The sequence below is a fragment of the Rhinolophus hipposideros genome (assembly GCF_964194185.1).
Source record: "Rhinolophus hipposideros genome assembly, chromosome: 4".
NCBI lineage: Eukaryota > Metazoa > Chordata > Mammalia > Chiroptera > Rhinolophidae > Rhinolophus > Rhinolophus hipposideros.
In genome coordinates this window covers 63,531,419-63,552,242 of record NC_138050.1, presented here as the reverse complement: position 1 = coordinate 63,552,242, position 20,824 = coordinate 63,531,419, and the positions used below count along the sequence as shown (strand labels likewise).

At 39.4% G+C, this 20,824-nt stretch overlaps 1 long non-coding RNA gene across 2 annotated transcripts; it reads left to right on the top strand.

Annotated features, from left to right (window-relative positions):
* Positions 1–227: 227 nt before the first annotated feature.
* LOC308497065 lies at positions 228–20,576 on the top strand. Of its 2 annotated transcripts, none has more exons than XR_013993268.1 (3): positions 228–485; positions 16,623–16,745; positions 17,618–20,576. It is a non-coding gene; the product is annotated as an uncharacterized lncRNA (long non-coding RNA). The 2 variants fall into 2 exon arrangements; XR_013993269.1 differs by lacking the exon at positions 228–485 and adding an exon at positions 10,322–10,451 and having other exon boundaries at positions 17,618–20,028.
* The last annotated feature ends 248 nt before the right edge of the window (positions 20,577–20,824 follow it).

The window sequence follows — 20,824 nt, the reverse complement described above, 5'->3', positions numbered from 1 at the left end:
GTGGGGGGTTTTCATATACTTGGGCTTCAGGAGGACTGGTGGCTTACAGCCAAGTGGCAAGTACTCCTTAAGAGCTGTATATTCCAAAGCAGTAAACAGCTTAATGGGCCTACTTATCTATGTAAGGACATTCCTTTCAGGTGATACAGGCCCACCCCTCCCTGGGGTGAACTGGTGGTCACTGAAAACAACTTGCTTCTTGAGGGGTGTCAGTCACTTGAAGCACCAGGAACCGGTTTGCCTACCATCCGGGTCTCAGGAGGCTGGAGTGAAGGCATCGGAGGGGCTGCGGTCTTTTCTGAGGGTCAGGGTCCTCTTCTGAACTCTTGGGGTTGCTGGCAGAATTCAATTCGTTGCAGGGTGGATCATTTCCGCCTCCCCCAGTGGCTCTGCTAGCAGATTTCAGTCTCCAGCGATGCCTGAGGTTGCTGGCATCACAGGCCTCAGCACTGACTTCCTGAAGCATGTGGGTCTATTCCTCTCAAGTAAGAATCATCTTTTGTCTCCAAGGGCCTGCCTCCAGCTCTGTCCACGTTCTGCCCTGGGGTCTTTTTCAAATCTGGGGAGGCAAAGGGTGGAGAATAACCTTGGCTGAAGCACAGGACAGCCCAGAACTGGCTAATATTCTGGTGTGTGTGTGTGTGTGTGTGTGTGTGTGTGTGTGTGTACACTTTTCTTTCCATTCATCTGTTAATGGATGCTTAAGTTGTTTCCATGTCTTAGCTATTGTGAATAATGCTGCAATGAACAGGGGAGTACAGATATATCTTTAAGACAGTGATTTCATTTCCTTTGGATATACACCCAGAGGTGGGATTGCTGAATCATAAGGTAGTTCTATTTTTAATCTTTTGAGGAACCTCCACAGTTTTCCTTAGTGGCTATGCTAACTGACATTCCCACTAACAGGGCACAAGGGTTTCCTTTTCTCCACTTCTTCGCCAAAGCTTGTTATCGCTTTTCTCATGAGTACAATGATGTTATTATTTTTGGCAAGAACACCACCAAAAATCTATTATGTCCTTTTCCTTACAATAGGTGCAAAGGTGCATGATGTCAAAATGCCCTATTATTGGTGATGTTAATTAACTTTGATTACTTGGGTGTAGTGGTGTCTGTTGGCTTTCTCTACTGTAAAATTACTATCTTTCTCCCAGGAAGATACTCTCCGATGATACCAATATCCTGTTACCTCTCAAAATTTCACCCACTAATTTTAGCAACCATTAGTCAGTAGATCTTGTCTGTAAAAATTATGTGTTACCCTAGTGATGATTTTCTATTTCTCTTTTCTTCTACTTTTATTAATTGGAATTCTTCTGTAAGGAAGAGCTGTGCCTTCTCCTCATGTATTTGTTTGATTATTTCTATCAGTATGGAATCATGGATATCATTTTATGGGCTAAAATCCAATATTGGCATTATTTATTTATTCATTTTGCTTACTTAGATTGTTCCAGCTTGATCACAAGGAGCCCCTGCATACTGAATCCTGTGTTCTTTCAACAAGTCCCTATTTATTTTATTTATTAACTAATTTATTTTCTTGAGCACTTCCTTACTTCTGGCACCATAAGATGTTCCAAGATTATCTTGTGTTTTCCCTACCCAGCCCTGAAACTAACCATGTCTCCAAGGAGCCCTGGTTCCTTTTATTGGAGAATGCTATTTAGAAACCAAGACTGGGGTGCTAGATATGTTCTCATTGTTATGGAGTGTCATTTCTTCTAGGCCTTCTCACTAGACAGAGCTAGGAAACAGATGTATGTATATATTAGTATATAGTCACATTCACACACACACACCTGCACGTATATTTCTATATCTGTCTGTGTATATATCTAAAACCACGAATTTACTGGTATTCTGGTTCTAATCCAAAACCACAGAGTTCATTCTCGCCTTTCTTTATTTGGAACTTCTTTCTCCGATGATGAGAAACCTAGCTTTCATTACCTACAGTAGTATACTTACATATTTGCTCAATTCTAGGACATCCGTCGTCATTTTGGAATCACTAATCCATACCCCTGTGATAAACACATTTACTAACAGATTCTAGCATTTTTGTACTGTTCCATTGGTATCCAGTAAAAATATTGTTTACCAAAGCTACCTAGGTTAGTTTTTTTCTTACTCGCCCCCTTCAGTGCTGTTAGTGATTCATTTGTGATTCAGTTAAGGTTGATTCGATGGTGTTTACATTTCGTTTTGGTTACTTGAAGGGTGTATGAAACGTTACTATACTTTTAAGAGTCAGAGCTAAAATATACTCAGAGAAATGTCACTCCCTCCATATCCCTAGTACCTTGATTTCATTCACCCCATTTTCTCACTCGTTTTCCACCCCTCTCCCCCATAGGTAATTGGTGTCTTTAGTTCCTGATTGATCCCTCTATTTCTTTTGGACAAATAAACAGATATTTCCTTATAATCCCTACTTTCTTATATGAAGTTTAGCATACTACCGATAAGCTCCTGCTCTTTGCTTTTGTTACTTTTCAATATGTCCTGGAAGTCACTCTATATCCCTTCATAGAGATTGTTTTACAGCTGTATAGTACTCTATTACATAGATTACCATAGTTTATTCAGCCCTCTCCTACATATGGCACTAAGGTTACTTCTGATGTTTCACAATTACAAACAATGCTGCCATGAATAATCTTATACGTGTATTTTCATATTGTTGGAGGTGTATCTATGGTATAGATTCCTAGAAGCCAAATTGCTGGATTACTGGGTCAAAAAGTGAAAGTTTTGTTAAATACTACCAATTTTCTCCCTAGAAGGATTCTGTCAGTATGCATGCCCACCTGTAACAGATAAGAGTTTCTGTTTCCCTACAACTCTGACAACAGAATATGTTGTCATATTTAAAAATTTTTGCCACTCACATAGGTGAGAAATGTTATCTTAGTGTTATTTATTTTGAGTCAGTTTGGACATTATGTCATATGTTTGAGAGCAATTTTTATATCTTTTTTTGTGAAATATACATATCCTTTGCCCATTTTTCTATTGTATTTTGAGTGCTTTCTCAATTTTTGAGAAATTTTTAACACATTAGAGATATTAATAAACTTTTGCTGACATCCGTCATATAGTCCTTGCATATACGTATCTATTCTAATCATCTCCTATTGCCCCACCTTACAGGGTGGGATTGTCCCACCCTACATAGTGTGTGATAGCTGAACACACACCACTGGACAAATGAGATGGACAACGGTTTATTAGTCACATATGCACACAGCCCAGAGGAAGAGGACACCATATGTCATGCAGGGCCACATGAGGGTTGTCCTCAGAAACAGAGTGACCCAGCAGGAGCTGTGGGAGGCAGACTTTGTAGAACAAGAGGGGGAGGTGCCCCTAGTTCCCACAGGAGGTTGTCATTGGCTTGGATGAATAAATGTGGGGAGCCTTTCCCATGGGGTAGTTGGCATATTTGGCAAGAGCAGAACTATGGCTAAGGTTTTGGGGCCCAGTAGACTCAAAGATACGAAGGCAGCATATGGAATATCAGGCCTTCCATTGTAGTATTTTTTAAAATTTATTCCTGAGTAGGTCCTCTTACTTGCTGCTATTACAAATAGGGTTTTCTGTACCATTATGTTCTGTAACTAAACAATATTTTTAAAAAGTTAATGAAGGCAGCGGGGTGAGGCATCTGCCATTCAGAGATGTGAAGACAAGAAAGCCTCAATTTTACAACTGAAAAACCAGGGAAGACATTTAAGAGCAACTTAGCACCATGCGTTACCATCCCAGGTCAGTTACCTCTGTCAAGCAGTTCTGCTTTGAGAAGTAGAAGAGCAAGAACAAAAAGGGCTACTGTTAAAAAAAATCACTCATTTCAAGGAGCATAAAGATGGACAACTTAATTTTCATTTTGAAGGTAGACTCAGAGAAAAGAAATTTGTCAGTATGACTAATGAGGAAAGTTTAATGGTGCAAATTATCATCTTTTGTCTTAATGGGAAATACAATATATAACAAGAAGGTATTTAAAAAAGGAACTCAAGATGATTGAAAAGCAATAATATCAATGAGTTAACAAAAGGAGAAGACAATGAAACCAACTGTCCCTTAAAAGAAACTTCAAACCATTTTTTAAAAATCCATAAATAGCAAGATTAATGTCTCATTCATTTATTCAACAACCATTTACTGAGTGCCTACTATGAGCCAAGATCCATTCTACCGTGTTTCCCTGAAAATAAGACCTCGCCAGGCCATCAGCTTTAATGCATCTTTTAGAGCAAAAATTAATATAATTTTTATTTTATTTTAATATAAGACCGGGTCTAATATAATATTTAAGACCGGGTCTGATATAATATAATAAATATAGTATAATGTAATATAATATAATTATACTATAATACTGGGTATAATATAATACTGGGTATAATATAATATAATATAAGACCAGGTCTAATATAATATAATTTAATATAATATAATGCAATACCGGGTGTAATATAATATAATATAATATAATATAATATAATATAATATAATGCAATACCGGGTATAAAATAATATAATATAATATAATGTAATATAATATAATATAATACCGGGTCTTATATTAAATTTTGCTCCAAAAGACGCATTAGAGCTGATGATCCGGCTTGGTCTTGTTTTCAGGGAAACACAGTAGGAGCTGGCATTCAGAGGTCAAGTTTACAATCCTGGCCCTCAACTTTTTCACAGGCTTACTGGGAAAATGGACAAACAGCATTGTGCGTGTCGGGTACCCTGGGGCTCTACTCAATTGGTATGAGGAGGCAAAGAAGGAGCACCTATCCCAGACTAAGAAAGAGAAGGCTTCTCAGGGGAGGGGACACCTAACTCTAAATTTCAAAGGTAGAGAGGAGTTAATTCAGGCAAATAAAGAGGGGAAATGAATTCTAGGCAGAGGGAAGACAATCCATGTTCAGGGACATGGAAAGTGAGGCGGGTGGAGCTCGAGCTTAGGACAGAGGACAGGTAGGCAGGGTTTGGATAAGACAGTTGTATTTTTTGTGAAGAGTTTGGAGGCAATGGGAGTTTGAAGGATTTTAAGCGGTGGAGCGATTGGATCAGCTCTGCAGTTTTAAGAAACTATTCCGGCTTCATTGAGAGGGACAGACTATAGGCTGTGAGGACAAGTAGGAAAATGATGTAGTAATACAGAAAGGAAAAACGAAGGCCTGGAGGTAGTAAGTGGGGGAAGGGAAATTGGGACAGATTGAGTTATATTAAGGAAAGAGAATCAACGAGCATAGCTGTTGAGTAGACTTGAAAAGTGTAGCGGGGGTGGACGCAAGGCTGTCCCCAAGGCTTTTGACTTGGATGACTGGGGTTTTAAGAAGCAAAAAAGGTGGTAAGTCCAATTTGTCACATGCTGAATTTATTAAAACCAGAAGTGCTAAAAAGTTTATTAGACCAGTGGTTCTCAAACTTTTAAGTGCATAAGAATCACCAGGCAATCTTGTTCAAATGCAGCTTCTGTTTCTGTAAGTCTGGGATGGGGCGTGAGAATCGGACAGCCTCCAGGTGATGCCGACACTTTGAGGAGCAAGGCTCTACACTAGGAGGTCAATTAAATAATTACTTCTTTATCTCACATGGAAGAAATCAGGAAATACCTATGTTATGATATCTGAAATTTAATACCACAAATATAATGAGATTAAGAAGAATAAACTTGAAGAAGAATTACGTTGGGAGAAATGCTTTAAGTGCCTGGGGTGGGAGGTGAGACCAGAAGTACCCAGGTGAGGGACAGCTGGACACAGGCTGCAGAGAGGGTGTAACTGCCCTGCCTGGGAGAAGGGAGCAAGATGGCAGCGTGCAGAGGGAAGGGCCTCGTGGTCCGTCCTCGTGCTCTCCGCAACCCGGACAATGTATGTGGATCACTAGTGGTCTTGTTGGATGGGGGGGGGGGGGATGTGGCGCCCCCACCGCCAAATGCAGAGCCAGCAACGAGAGCAAAGTGGACAAAGGGCCATCTGGCATCCACGTTACACAAGGACTATCTCAACAAGTAAAACACACAGCATGATGAAATAGAGTGCCACGTGACAGTGGCAACGTGGACCAAATCCTCGGAAAAGGAAGAGTCGCCCAGTGAATTTAAAAACCAAGGACTTGATGGATTTTGGATTACGTCCAAAGATACATTTAAAGAAACGAGGAAAGACGAGCTAAAATTAATGCCTGTGCAAATGTAAGAAAGGTAGGAGTTTTGATCATGATCGCTGACAAAACAGCCATTAAACAAAAGCTGGAAGAAATAGCAACGTGGATACATTAGGATGAGAAAAGGAACAGGAAAAATGAAAACACAGCAATATTCTTTACAAGTACCTTGCTTCCAAATATGACAGATCAAAAAAAAAATGGTTAAAAAAAAATCAGCGAGCTGAACTGCACCACTAGTAAGGTAGAATTAACAAAGAGTTTCTGGAAATTAGATGAAAAACTAGAGAATCTACCTTTTAAAAATACATATGGGTCTCTCACACACCAAACAATCGTATATTAGGTTAGGAATTTCAAGTAATTAAGAAGAATATAGAGACAGGCCGTATGTTGATAAAATTAGAAATATAACAGCAAACTCTTAGATTGTGTTTATTATGGGACAGGCACTGTTGCGTGTGTGTTTACAAATATTTATCATTTAATTTTCACCATAAGCTTATGAAGCAGATATCATTATTATCCTCATTTTACAGATGAGAAAAGTCACTGGCCAAAGGCTATGTGTGTGCTGTATCTTCCCACTGGACCCCAAGTGAATACCTGACCCAAGCTGGGCCAATCACATTTTCTCTCCCAGGAACTTAAACCTGACACACAGAGATGGGGACGCCTGACTTGATTTCCCAGCTAAGCCCATTCAAGCAAGAGGGCTCTAGAGAATGTAGCCCTCGGCTGGGCTGCCAGGCACCTGCATCCAAGAGCTGGCTGTTCAGCTCTTCCTTTACTAGAAAGAGCTGACCCAGGATACTTCTAATACTTTTCACTCTGACGAAGTTACCCAGCAACCAGAAGAGCCTTAACTAATACCCCCACAGAATTTAAAAACACTCCCCACGATATACCAATGGAGTTATGAAGAAAATCCACAAAAATAATATCCAGAAACTCCATCCACCAAAATTCATGAGTGCAAAGTGTCATTTAGAAGAAAACATATTTCTGTAAACATATATGTATATATATGTGTGTGTGTATATATATATGTATATATATGTACACACATATATATATGATCTCATCTAAAGGCTTTAGAAAAGGAAGAAAGTAATTAGCATTGTTCAATTGAATAGCATTGAACAAACTAGAACCTTAAAAAAATAGAAAACTTAAACAAACCAATGATTAGTTCTTCACATGGTTAACCAAACGAATAAACCATTGAATTAACTTTAAAAAAAATTAAGGAAGTTAGAAAGCTAACAATTCCACAAGAGGAAGGAATTGGCAAGTGAAAATAAGGCCACACCTGTGTAATACAAATTCATGGAATTAGTTGTGCTTATAGGCTTAATTTACACCCTTTTTAAATCTATGTATTGTTAAGCCATTCTGTATCTTTGCCTCTTACCTGCTAATTCCTTTTTTCTTTCCCTTTAAGTGCCAGGCAAGCCTGCCAGGAGTCACAAATCAGGATACTCGAATCTCAGAGGTCCAAACGGCTCAACAAGGGGTCAGATCTGGAGGCCAGAACCATCTGCAGGGCACAGGCAGCTGTGCTCAGTGTCCTCAGGGGTGAGCGGGCATTTCCATTAGTGGCCCTTTCCACCACCCATGCCACTGCCCACAGCGCGGCCCATGGGGACCCTCCCCGCTGCTGCTGTGTGGGGTGTGGCCTGCGCCCATTCTCCATATTCACACTCCACCCCCACCTCACCCGCCCACCCCGTGCTGCTGGAGCGACTGGGATGTCTGCCAAATGCAGAAAACCCCAAACTAGCGCCTCGGCCCTGTTTCAGGGGGAGCTCAAAGGGCGTCTCTCTCCCTTCTGCCTCCTAAGCCTTTCTCACTTTCTCACGCCGGTGTCTTCCCTATTAAAGACTAGGGCTTTCTCCACAAAGAAGGGAGTGGGGATTTTCAGCTGGATGCCTGGGCTTTCTGCTTTTGGCTCAGCAGTCCCCAAAACCATCATCTGACCCCAGAAGCAATGAAAGGCAGACTTTTGCTTCCTCGGAACAGAGACAGCATATCCAGAGCAGCAAGAGACAGACACAAGTTAACACGTATGGGGACTCCTTGCGGGTCGCGAGGAGGATTCCTCAGCTAGGTGAGTGAGAACTGCTGGTGGCGTGAGCCTGTGGTTGAGCTCCTTCCGGGTCACCAAGAAGGGATGTGGGGGGACAGGACAGGAGCCTCCCAAAGAGAGAGGTGCTGGAACCCTTGACCGCAGGGCCAGCATTCCTGCATGTTCTCTGTAGGAAGGAAAATACAATTTTTAAGAGGCTATGAATATCATATCAGTAGAACGGAAAATCTATGTTTTTCCATTTTTCTGAAGAAAATGAGTATATTCCAAAGAATAAGTTAGTGTAGCAGCTAACTGGAACAATAACTGGACATCTGTAGTTCTGTGGATTTTCTCTGAGCGCATTGTTTTAAGTTGTTAGGAATGAATGATCACAAAAAGAAAATAATTGCTAAAGTACAGTCATTCATAAGTCTTATTACTGAAAATCTGCCTGGTGTTTTAGCTATTTGTTATAAAACGACCATTGCTGTGATTTCTCAGATTAATAATACAAAACAGTCAGATTTCATGTCTTTTGGGATTGGGAAATACACGAAGACTCGGATCTAAACCAAAAAATATATCCCAAAATGCACCGTGGGAATTGTGCTATTTTAGTTAGATTAAGAAATTATCTGGAAGGAATAACATACCAGCTTGCTAATATGTTGATATTCAGTAATTTATAATTATAATGATAATAATATAAATGTTGATAATTATTTTCTGATTGCCAGTAGACTAAGTGCTAACTCGTGGCCTTTTTGAGAAGTGTACAGGTATTAACAAGTTTAATCCTCACAAAAACGAAATTAGTATTTCTGCCTCTTTTTTTGAGATGAAAGTTGGAGCCCAGGGAAGTTAAGACACTTGCCCAAGATCACACAGCTATTGCATGGTGAAACTGGGACTTGAGCACAGGAATTGTAGCCCTAGTTATTTCCCTTTCCCTATTTTTATTAAAGTAATACAAGCTCACTGGTTAAAGGAAGTCAAAGAAAGATGGCCCCACAACGAGAACCTTCTTCTCTGCTGGTTCCTGTGATTATAGCACACCCCGCGTCACCACCCCAAGGGGATTGCCACCATGCAGCACCTCCCTGTGGGCACCCGGCGGGCAGATCCTCCTTGTTCCACCAGGGCCTCCCCATCACCACTGTTACAGTCACACTCTCTCCAACAAGGTGTGTAGCCCGGCCTTGGTTGGGGAGGGGTCCCACCAAGTGGCTGCTCTCTACGCCCCTTTCCTGCATTCTTCACGGTTGTCTTTACCCCTTAGTAGGTAATCCCGCATTGTAGTTAATAATTCTTTATATTAAACCTTCCTGTTGAGATTACTGTGTGGTTTCTTTCTCCTGAATGGACCCTTATTGACACACTGAGCTATTCCCCTAACAATTTATAATACAGGCCAGCACTTGTCACATGTTTCTTATGTGGGAGACACTGTACTGAGCATGTTGTTAACCTTACCTGATTAATCCTGCCAAATAGCACTATAATATAGAAATCAGTATCTCATCTCCATGTTCAGATGAGGTTAATGTTGTCTGGGTAAGAAATAGCCAGGCCTGGTCTACTGGACCCCAAGCATCTTAAGCGTCATGCTATGAGGAAGTACAAGTAAGGAAACAATGCAGTCTGACCTAAGGCACGGGTGTCAGTGCACGGGTACCCATTACACACAGGGATGCTCATACTACATCCTTCCACAGCGGAAATCACACGCTTCTCGGAAAACCTAACATTAATCGTTATTACTATTAGTAATTAATAGTAATAAAACTAATACTTCAGTCAGAAGTATGTCCATCTGCTCCAGGGCAAACTGCCTTCCTTGATAGTTTTGAGCTAATCAGCTTGCCTAAAGACAAAAAAATAAAGGCAATCTCTGGTCCACAGAAGGTCTGCAATTTTTACTTTTACAAACCTTGCCCTGACCTCGTGCAGTGACATTTGGTTTATAGATGATTGATCTCACTTGCATACAAGTTAAGTTTCAGTTTGGGCTCTTAACTAAATTTGTGTCCTTGAATCGTCTTTCTCTGAATTATCCAGTTATTTTTAGAGGGCCCGCTGAGGTCTGCTCATTGCAGTGTGTTCTTAGGAGCCGACAGAAGCATGTGGTTTGAGTGTAAACGTCACCTGGCCCCCTTACGTCCTAGCTTGCCTTCTCTCGGTGCCTCAGGTAAGTGTCATTATGTGCCAGTTAGCTTCTTTAGCTCTTCGGCACTGATTATACTTCCTGGCTGAGGTTGGTCCTCCTATGACCATGGCCATTGTGTGGGGGTGCAGAGGAGCCGCCAGACAGATCTCATAGGGACAATTGTTTGCCAATGTGGCTTTTAGGGGAGCTCCAGAACTGTTCTTCTCCCACAATGACTGATTCCAAAACTGTTAGGTTTCAAGGCTACTGCAGAGTTACAGAGGTGAGGGTGTGGAATAAGGGCAAATTAAAATGCCATAGAAATCATTGTCCTTGCCAACATTCAGCAGGTTTTCTTGAATAAACACCCTTTGGGTTGTTGCAAGCCTGTGATTAATTTCCAGAGTTCTGAAAAAGTTGATTTTGACCATTTTTGCTGGCGGTGTTGTTCTTTTATGGAAGAGTGAATTTTCGGAGGCCCTTGCTCTGTCATTGTAAAAGTGTTTTGATAACAAGATTTAAATAAATCATAAATTTTGAGCCCTTAATTTGACTGACATTCTTTTTGAACAAGTAAAACAGAAAACAGCACAAAACAAAATAGCAGGAATCACTTACAAATGCCTCAGGATTATTGTATCTTGCCTGAAGAGATTTTTCTATTGTGTGAATATGGAGAGATTTCTGAACAGATATTTATATCTTTGGCTACCTTTGGAGGAGGTTAATAAATTGGATTGTAAGATTGCTTAAATTAAAGAATTCCTATTCTGATTGGCTAATAGACATGCATAAACATGTATAATAAAATAAAATTCTCTGAGTTATTGTTGATCAAGTACTAACGTTTTTTCAAAGGACCAGAATTCTTAAAGCATGTGGAGTTAAAATTTATTTTGTTTCTAAGTATTCTTGAATTACATTATCTTGATTTATACAAGCATTTATTAAGTTCCATAAATTAAATCATTGGTGTTGCTTGTTAAATTGTAAGATAAAAAGCAAGAAAAATACAAGTTGTTATCAGGATAAAAAATAGAAAAAAGACTGGGGGAAAAAAACAACAAAAAAATCCAGAACTTTCAAACAAAATGTAAAGATTTTTGGGATATTGGTATATAAGTACAGGAAAATTGTATAAGGGCAAATGCAGGTAATATCGCTGAATATAATTAATCCTTGGACAAATTATACCACTTTGATATGTATACTTTTGGTTTTAAAAGAACTATGTGTCTTCTCCTGATTTTATAACAGTACGAAAAAAATGTTAGCATAGTATTCTACCTGATGCAAGATCTGAGTTTATTTTCACACAGAAAGCCTAGTTAATCTGAACTTCTTAAATTTCCTATTTTGTTTTTAATGGTGAAATAATATTTTCACTAAATGTTTAACATTCTAAATGATTATATGATAATTGATGTCTTCCAAAATAAGTTACTCTTATAAATTTCACATAGTGCTACTACAAATTATATAAATTTTATTTTTTCATGTGCACTAGATATAGAAAATTGTAAATGCTATATTTCTCTTATGTGCTTTTTCTTTTAAAAAGTTGCATTTTCATTGTCCTTATTCCTTCATGTGGTTTTATGATACTTAGCCATTACCGAAGAAGTGGACCTCATTTTTCCATTTTTCCTACTTTCTATTAAGTAAGGCTAAACACACACTTTATACAGATACCTTTGACCACATCTCTGGCTATTTGCTAAAGATGGAATTTTAGAAGGTGATTAATGGACAAAGATAATGAGCTCTTAGGCTCTTAAGATGTATAGTCCAATAGGTTTTCAGAAGCGTTGTGCACCCAATTAACAGTTCCACCAGCACCATTTCAAGGGACCTGTTTTACCACATTGGTATTTTCAAACAGCTTTGTTGAAATATAATTAACATACATAAGGTTCATTCTTTGAAAGTATAAAAACCAAACTCAGTGGTTTTTAGTATGTTCACAGAATTTGTAACCATCACCATTATTGAATTTTAGAATACTTTTATCACTCCCAAAAGAAGTCCTATACCCATTAGTCGTCACTGCTCACTCCACCCTCCTTGAACCTTAAGAAATCACTAATCAACTTTCTGTCTTGATGGATTTCCGATTCTGGACGTTCCATATAAATGGAATCAAACAATATGTGGCCTTTTGTGTCTGGCTTTTTTTACTTAGTACAATGTTTTCAAGGTTCATTCATGTGGTAGCATGTATCAGGGCTTCTTTCCTCTTTATGGCAGAATAATATTCTATTATATGAACATATCAAATTTTATTCTTTCCTCATTCATAGACACATTGATATTTCTAATTAATTTGTATATACACTGTAATTGTTTAAAAATCAGGTTTATTGAGGAATAACTTACATACAGTAAATTATTTAGTTCTATGAGTTTTGACAAATGTATATAGTTCTGGAACTAAAACTGTCCCAAAAAGCACCCCAATGCTACTTCATCATCAGTACCCTTCCCCACCCCCAGTCCCTGGCAACCACCGATCTGTTTTCTGTTTCTGTTGTTAGCTTTTTCTGGAATGTCATGTGAATGGATTTGTACAGTCTGTAGTCTCTTGAGACTGACTACTTTTACTCAGCCTAATGCTTTTGAAAAACGTGCTCAGTTGTTCTCAATCATAGATATTTTCTGACCGCCCTACCTTTAGTAATATTATAAAAACTCTGGCTCCCACCTCCTTATCCCTCTACTTGAGAATTTCTGGGCTCGATACCCTCTCCACTGTTAGCATGTCATAACTCATGACATATGACTCATAAAGCCCACCGCAGTTTGCACATTGACAGGTGTGCAAACTGATAAGAAAGGTGGTGACAAACTGAAGTCCACGTAATTTGTAGAAAATAAACCTTAAATGTGAGAATGGCGTCTCCATTCTCTTTGTCTTCTATTCATGAACTCTTCTCTCTTTTTCTATTTGTAATAGTTTTAGTGTTAACTTTAATTAAAGTGATGTGTGAACAGAATTTTCACAGTTGAATAGAGCTATAAAGCTTTTTATGAAAAACAATACTTCCCCACCCCATCCCCAACTTCTCACTGTCAAGGGGCCGCTATTTTAGTTCTTTTAACTGATTATTTTTATTTTTTTCCATCTTTTTACATAACACTTATATTAATATTTCTTTCCTTTTAGACTTTAAGCAGTACTTATTGATTTCCTGGTATGGGATATGAGGACTTAATGCTTTCTTTTTCACATCCCTGTGAATTGTAATTTTAGTTAGAATAGTATTGTAATTTTAGTTAGAACACTATCCAGTGTTACATTCCTAGGACTATGTAGATGTCATTGACAGATGAGCTATGTAATTTACTCTGATTATTTTCCTTTCTTTCTTTCTTTCTTTCTTTCCTTCTTTCTTTCTTTCTTTCTTTCTTTCTTTCTTTCTTTCTTTCTTTCTTTCTTTCTTTCTTTCTTTCTTTCTTTCTTTCTCTCTTTCTCTCTCTCTCTCTCTCTCTCTCTCTCTCTCTCTCTCTCCCTCCCTCCCTCCCTCCCTCCCTCCCTCCCTCCCTCCCTCCTTCCTTCCTTCCTTCCTTCCTTTCTTTCTTTTTTTTAACTTTTATTTATTTAAGTGTGTTTTTCCAGGACCCATCAGCTCCAAGTCAAGTAGTTGTTCCAATCTAGTTGTGGAGGGCACAGCTCACAGTGGCCCATGTGAGGATCGAACCAGCAACTTTGTTGTTAAGAGTAGCGCGCTCTAACCAACTGAGCCAACTGGCCGCCCCGTATTTTCCTTTCTTATATAATTTTTAGTTTTCCCTGAAGTTGATAATTATTGTTTTTTCATTTCCTGGGTTTTCTATATTCTTACCACTGATTTAGCCCCAAACCCTCCCCAATTTGGTTGAATTTCCTTCCAACGTTTTCATATGCATTAAGTTTCTTTCCCTCTTTTTCTCCTTCCTCCTTTCCTCCCTCCTTTCCTCCCTCTCTCCCTTTCTTCCTCCCTTCTTTCCTCCCTTCCCCCTTCCTTCCTTTTTAAAAGAAATCTCACCAGGGGTCTTCTAACATGTTCCCAACAAGACTGGGTGATCCCTGGACTGGCTGTATAAGTTGCCATCTTAGGATATCTTTTTACCATCATGCTGAGAATTCCCTCTTCTTTCCCATGGGTTGGAATCCCCAGTTTTGCTATTCTTTGGTTGAATATTGTTTTGGTAGACTGCATCTTCCAATAGATCTTGGAAAGTAAATTTTTTTTAGGCCTAAAAGTGTCTTAATTTTGTCCTCCTACTTGGTTGGTAGTTGGGCTGGGTACTAAGTTCCAAGTTCAATATTATCGTCCCATAGAACTCTGATGGTGTTTCTTCATTATCTCAAATGTCTCATGTTGCTGAGAAGTCTGCTCTTCTGACCCTTGATCATTTGTAATAACCTTAGTCTCCCTCCAGGAAGCTTTTAAGATTTTCTCCTTGTCCCCAGTGTTCTGAAATTTCAGGATGATGTCTTCATGTGAGTCTAGTTTTCTTTTCTGTGCTGGACACTGGAGAGACTATTTCAATTTGAAAACTGTAGTTCTGGGAAACTTTCTTGGGTTATTTCTTCAGTGAGTTTTCTTACCTCTCTCTCTTTTATTTTTTCCTTTTCTCTCTTTCCAGAACTTCCATGACTTAGCTGTTGAGGATCCTGGGTTGGGCCTCTGTTTTATCTTTATTCTCCATGTCTTTGTCCTTTTGCGTTGCTTTCTGGGAGATTCCCTCAAGTTACTCTTTCACATTTCCTGTTGAGTTTTTCACTTGTGCTCTTCCACTTTTAATTTTTAAAACCTCTTTTATGTTCTATAATTTGTGTGTGTGTTCTATAATTTTTAAAAAATAATATCCTTTCTTTGTTTCATGGGTTCAATATCTTCCTGTAAATCTCTAGGGATTGTAATGATAGCTAGTATCTGTCTGTCTGTCTGTCTGTCTGTCTGTCTGTCTCTCCACGGTGTCTGTTCTCCTTGTTTTCTGTTTATTCATTTTAGCCCCTCTCTTCTACATTGGGTTCTTCCCTTCAGTAGCCAGGGAGTTGGCTCTCTGATCACAGAGGGCCCCGTAGGACTAACTGACTGCTCTGTGTACATGGGTGGGCTTGCTGACAGTTGGCACCAGGGTGGGGGGGGGATTGGCTCGGTTTACATCTGGGCCCCCTATGTAAGCATCTTTCTCTTGTGCAGGTGAGATTCCTCTGAGGATTTTATAATCTCTTGCTTAGAAGGGCAGAATGATTCCTGCCAGGGTTGGGGAGCCAGGGTCAGGGCTCAGGAGAAAATGGCTAGGGGAAGTTGTAACATCCCACATGTGACCCTCCACTTCATCCCTCAGTTTATAATCTGGCAGTTCTGTCTTCAACTCTGCCTGGTATTCCACAGCGCGGGGCAAACAGGGAAGGAAACTGGGGACTGGACTGCTTCTTAAACAGTCTTCTAATCATCCTGTATTTAGCCCTTTTAATCATCCTCGTTCACCCCATGTATATGAAACTGATAATTTGATGGAGGAGCCCCTGAGGGTATTTTGGGTTTTTTCCCAGCTTTCTCCAATGCTGGTTTATGATGCAGAATTTTTGGTTCTAGCCTGCCAGTTTGCTTTATCTATCCTTTCCAGCTTTCAAAATTGTGTGTGTTTGTTTGTTTTTCCCTTTTTCATTGTCTTTGTCCTAATTATTTATGCCTTTGTTAAAAATGAATTCCTTTACTGAGGATTTAGGAAGGTGGGGAGACTAATGAGTATATTCAACCTGCTATCTTCTCTGGAAGTCAGAAATCATGCCGTCCTTTGCCAAAAACTATGAAATAAAAACAACTATTTTGCAACCCTTTCCCCATTCTTTCACACTTCCTTCCCCTCACCTAATGTTTGTTCTTATTGCACTGAAGATAGGAACAAAGATATTTGGCACTAGAGACAACTAAAACAGAAATATTGTAGTCTATTCAGGAAGAGCAGTTTGCAGTGTCCCCAGCAGTTTTAGGCAATACCAAGCAATCAGGAATGGTATTATCATTCACAGAAGACACGTAAGTGTAGTAACAAATGTCCAGGGTAATCAGAAATGATCACTATTACGTGTGCGTCTTCTCTGTGTGCATAGAGGGCCTAATGGCCCCACAGCTATGGACCAGCAGATTTTCCTGAAGTGATAATATTTTTACACAGATTCACTTCTTACAATTCAGAGTTGTGTTTATTTTATTTAAGGCAGCAATAAAATGCTCAAAACACATGATACTCAAGAATCAAGTGGACAGAGGTAAAGAGGACAGAAGCCCCTCAGAAGTGGGCCTGGGATGTCTAATGAAAGCCTCACCCCACGTAGATGAGGTAAGAGGAATTGAACATTGATATGTTAGATAGGTGACTAGTACATAAGAGTTTATTAAGCAATTTTTCTCTACAGAGGCTTACATTTTTTATAGTAAAAAAAATGTTAAAGGGAGGGAAATAAGAATGCCTTGTTCTTTCTGCCTCATTACTAGCTGCCTAGAATTATTCAGATAATTTGTCCCCAGTACTTGCTCACATTGGCCAAAAACATCAAGTCGGTGCAAGGTAAGTTTCCTGTGTGGCGAGACTCTTCCCATGTCATGCTTGCATGCACACACCTACACACACACACACACACACACACACACACACACACACACACTTCCCCCAGCTGCAATACTCCACTCTGAGGTGTCCTTTTAGGCATAGTGGGAGCACTGTAGCATGGCAGAAAGATGACAAGAATGTCAGTCAGGAAACAGGTATTCTAAGACTTTTGACCAATCACATACTCCCTGGGCGTCAGTCTCTACATCTGAAAAATGGAGGAGGCAATTTCCATGATCACTAAGGTCTCTCTTGGGAGCACCCATCCAGGATCCTATCTCTGGCTAAATGGCCTGCTGGTGATGGGAGCCTGGTCTCATTAGCATCTCGCTCTTCACCACTGGCCCCAGACTGAAACACATGGTTTGACATGAACCTGATCAAGTGAATGAGAGAATGTGCTAGATTCTCTGGGGCTAAGAGGGCTTTCTCGGGGGTGCCTCCCCGGGTGAGCTTGTGGCTGTCTGTGAGGCAGTGCTGCTCTTCTGAAAGCCCCATCTCCGGGAATCAAGAAAGCTTCTGAAATATTTTGAAGTCCCCCTCTTGTCACAGCTCGACTTAACTTTCTATACACCATCTTTTCTCTGGTTTCTTTTCCGTAGGAAGAAGATTATGACCACAAGTCGTACAGTCATTTCCCTCGACTCCAAGGAGCAAGTGAAAAGTGTATGTTGTGCTTCTTCACTCATCGCCTAGTCGCTACCCTGTTTGATGTTGATCTGAGTGCTGGGCACCATACCCAGTAATTCTTCTTTGAGAACTTATCCTCTAGATACACTGGCACGTGTGATGAGAGACTCACCTATGGGAAGGTTTGCTGCCAGGTTGGTTGTAAAAGCACAATCTCGGTTACAGCATAGATGTCTGTTATAGGGGAATGGTAAATACCACGGGGCCCATCCATTGTGAAGAGGGACTTACGTCTGTAAGCCTGATGGTGAGTTGAAATGTGCTCCTATTCATGTAAGCATAGGGACTCATGTCTAATAATAAAAATATCTAGTATTTACAAGTACTTATAAGATGTCAGGCCCAGTTCTAAGCATTTATGTGCTTTCGCTCATTTAATCCTCCAATAACCCTGTGAGGTAGATTCTATTATTATCCCTTTTTTTGCAACTGAGAAAACTGAACTTGGCCCATGTGGCACAGTTAGTGGCTGAGCCAGGGTTCAATGCCACAGTCCTGCACTTCACCAGGGAGGGGCGCGCGAGTGCACACACACACACACACACACGCACACACACGCACACTCATGTATGCATAGAAGATTTCTGGAAGGAGATAAGTATCCGTGGTACATTATCTGTAGTTGCCTCTGGGGAGGGAAGGTTTTAAGGACTAGGTGTCTTATGTGAAAGCAAAATATTTATTTATTATTGAATACCTTTTGTGCTATTGGTATTTATCATATATTCTTTTTCTCAAATAACAATAATGTTAGTACATTTTAAAAAGTCACCTGGCATGAAGAATGACAAAACAGAAATATCACGTCTATGACTTTGTGGACTACTTTTCTTTACTTGTCCTTTTCTTTTTACCCCAAACTCCTAGTCAGCCTGCCATTGACCTTAAGTCCCTAGCAAAAACCAAGAATTCTTATGAAAATTGCTTCTCATATTTAGCTGCATTTAATGACACTTTTTTGAAACTATAGCATTGGAATAGCTTTTGTAACATTCATATGATAAATAATTCCCATCTAATAACAATTACACTTATTTCTATAAACCAGTTACTAAACCAAGCTTATCATTATAAAGGACAATTTTTATTATTCACGTGTACATGGTATACCACAAAAAGTAGTGCACACAGTAAGTACCCAAGTTGCTTTTTTGTCTGATGTGACCCAGTGGGAAATCCAAAATGTGACTGGCCAGACTTCAAGTTCACAGGACTGTGGTTGTGACAAACCACCTCCAGTGTTTGCAGGACAAATTAATCAGGTGGCTTATATACTCCCTAGAGAAGGTTCAGCTGTTCATGAAGTGAGCTGCCTGAATTATGTGACAATTGGGCAGTAAAAATTGTTTCAAATTGACCACTGAGCAAAAAGTTTCTTGGGGATTCATGGAATCAGATTGTAGTAAAGGTAATCATTCCCAAATCTAACTGGCCACCAGAATTACCTGGGATGGAGGATCTTTTACTGTTGTTACAGTTACTACAAATTGCTGAGTCCTCCCTGAAAATTCAGTAGCTCTGGGGTGAGACCCGAGAATTTGTAGTCCATCACAGTTGATTTCTGATGCTCTGCCAGGTTTGGGAATCACTGTTTTGGTTTATCCCACTCTATTTGTTAATGTAGTTTTACCTCATCTAATAGTGCTTTATGAAGTAGCTGGTTAGTCAATGAATAGAGAAATGCCCAAAATATGTTTTAAAATACATTCTGCTGCATTTATATGGACTATATGAATTATAATACATAGAACAATATGTATTATAGAATGTGTTCAGCACTAAATAGTTTAAAAAGCATTTACAGATACTGTTACAGAGGCAATGTAGTGTAGTGGTCCAATATAAAGGTTCTGGGTTCAGCCTTCTTAGCTTCTGAAGGAGATCAGAATATGCCACCCTAAAATATGCTACTGTGCATAAGGATTATTTTGAACTGAAGGCAACAGAGAGTTAACAGATTCAGGAAGAGTTCTCTGTCCTCCCTTATCTGCCTAAAAGCAAGGCATAAATTTTCTTTTGTGAAGATGTTTCTCCACTGTACCAGAAAAAGAAGAGCAATTGCTATCACTGGAGACAGGGAGGTGACGCTGAGACAGGTTTGCATAAACAAACCTTACTAAAAATAACCCTTATTTTCCATTAGTGTTTCCATGTTATTTCCTAGTCACTTCCCCATGATTTATTGTCCATCAAAGCCAAAACCCCCTTTTCTTTGTTCACATGGTATATTAGCCCCTGAGTCAAACTGCTCTTTTGAATTTCACTTCTTTATTGTGAACTCTCGTGTGTGTAAATGTTATTAAAATTCTATGCCTTTTCTCCTATCAATGTCTTTTGTTAGTTTAATCCACAGGCCCCCAGTGTATGAACATAAGAGGATAGAGGAAAAGTTTTTCCTCCCCAACACTTCAAATCTCAGTTCTACAACTTCTTATCTATGTGACCTGGACTTGTTTTCTTTCTGTAATTCTCTCTGTGCCTCATTTTCTCCATCCACAAAATTAAGGTAATACTAGTACTATCATGGGGGTGTCAACTTCAAATGAGTTAATACTTTCAAGCCCTTGGATCTGTGTCTGTTATTTAGTAATTACTTGACAGCTATTAACTGTTATTTTATGTGGTCTTCACAAGGTATTATTACTGAAATTTCACGACTGTGAAAATGGAAGTTTGGAGAGTTTAAATTACTTGGCCCTAGTCAGATGAAAAATAGTAGAAACTTAAAACCATATCTTCTGACTCCGTATTTCATGCAGTCTAGTTTTAAAGTATTTATTTAACATTGCAGAGTTGTCTGTAACTATGATTCTTGCCAAGAGGGTTTGGGACAAATACTTAATATTGTTGACCAGAAGACTCCAGAAATGTAAGAAAAAAATGGAAAGATATAAAAGAGCTGAAAGAACTCCCTTTAAAAACAGCTATTGATACCAAATAGGAGAAGCTTTGAACAACAATAAGTAAGTGACATATGTAAGAATAAGTATTGGTATGAAATTGAAGAAGATAAGTGATGTTACAAAAAGGAAAAATCAGGTGTACTTTTGCCAAATCTGCCATAAATGAGGATCATATCAAAGAGCTGATAAGAGGGGAAGTGCTATTTCACAGTTACT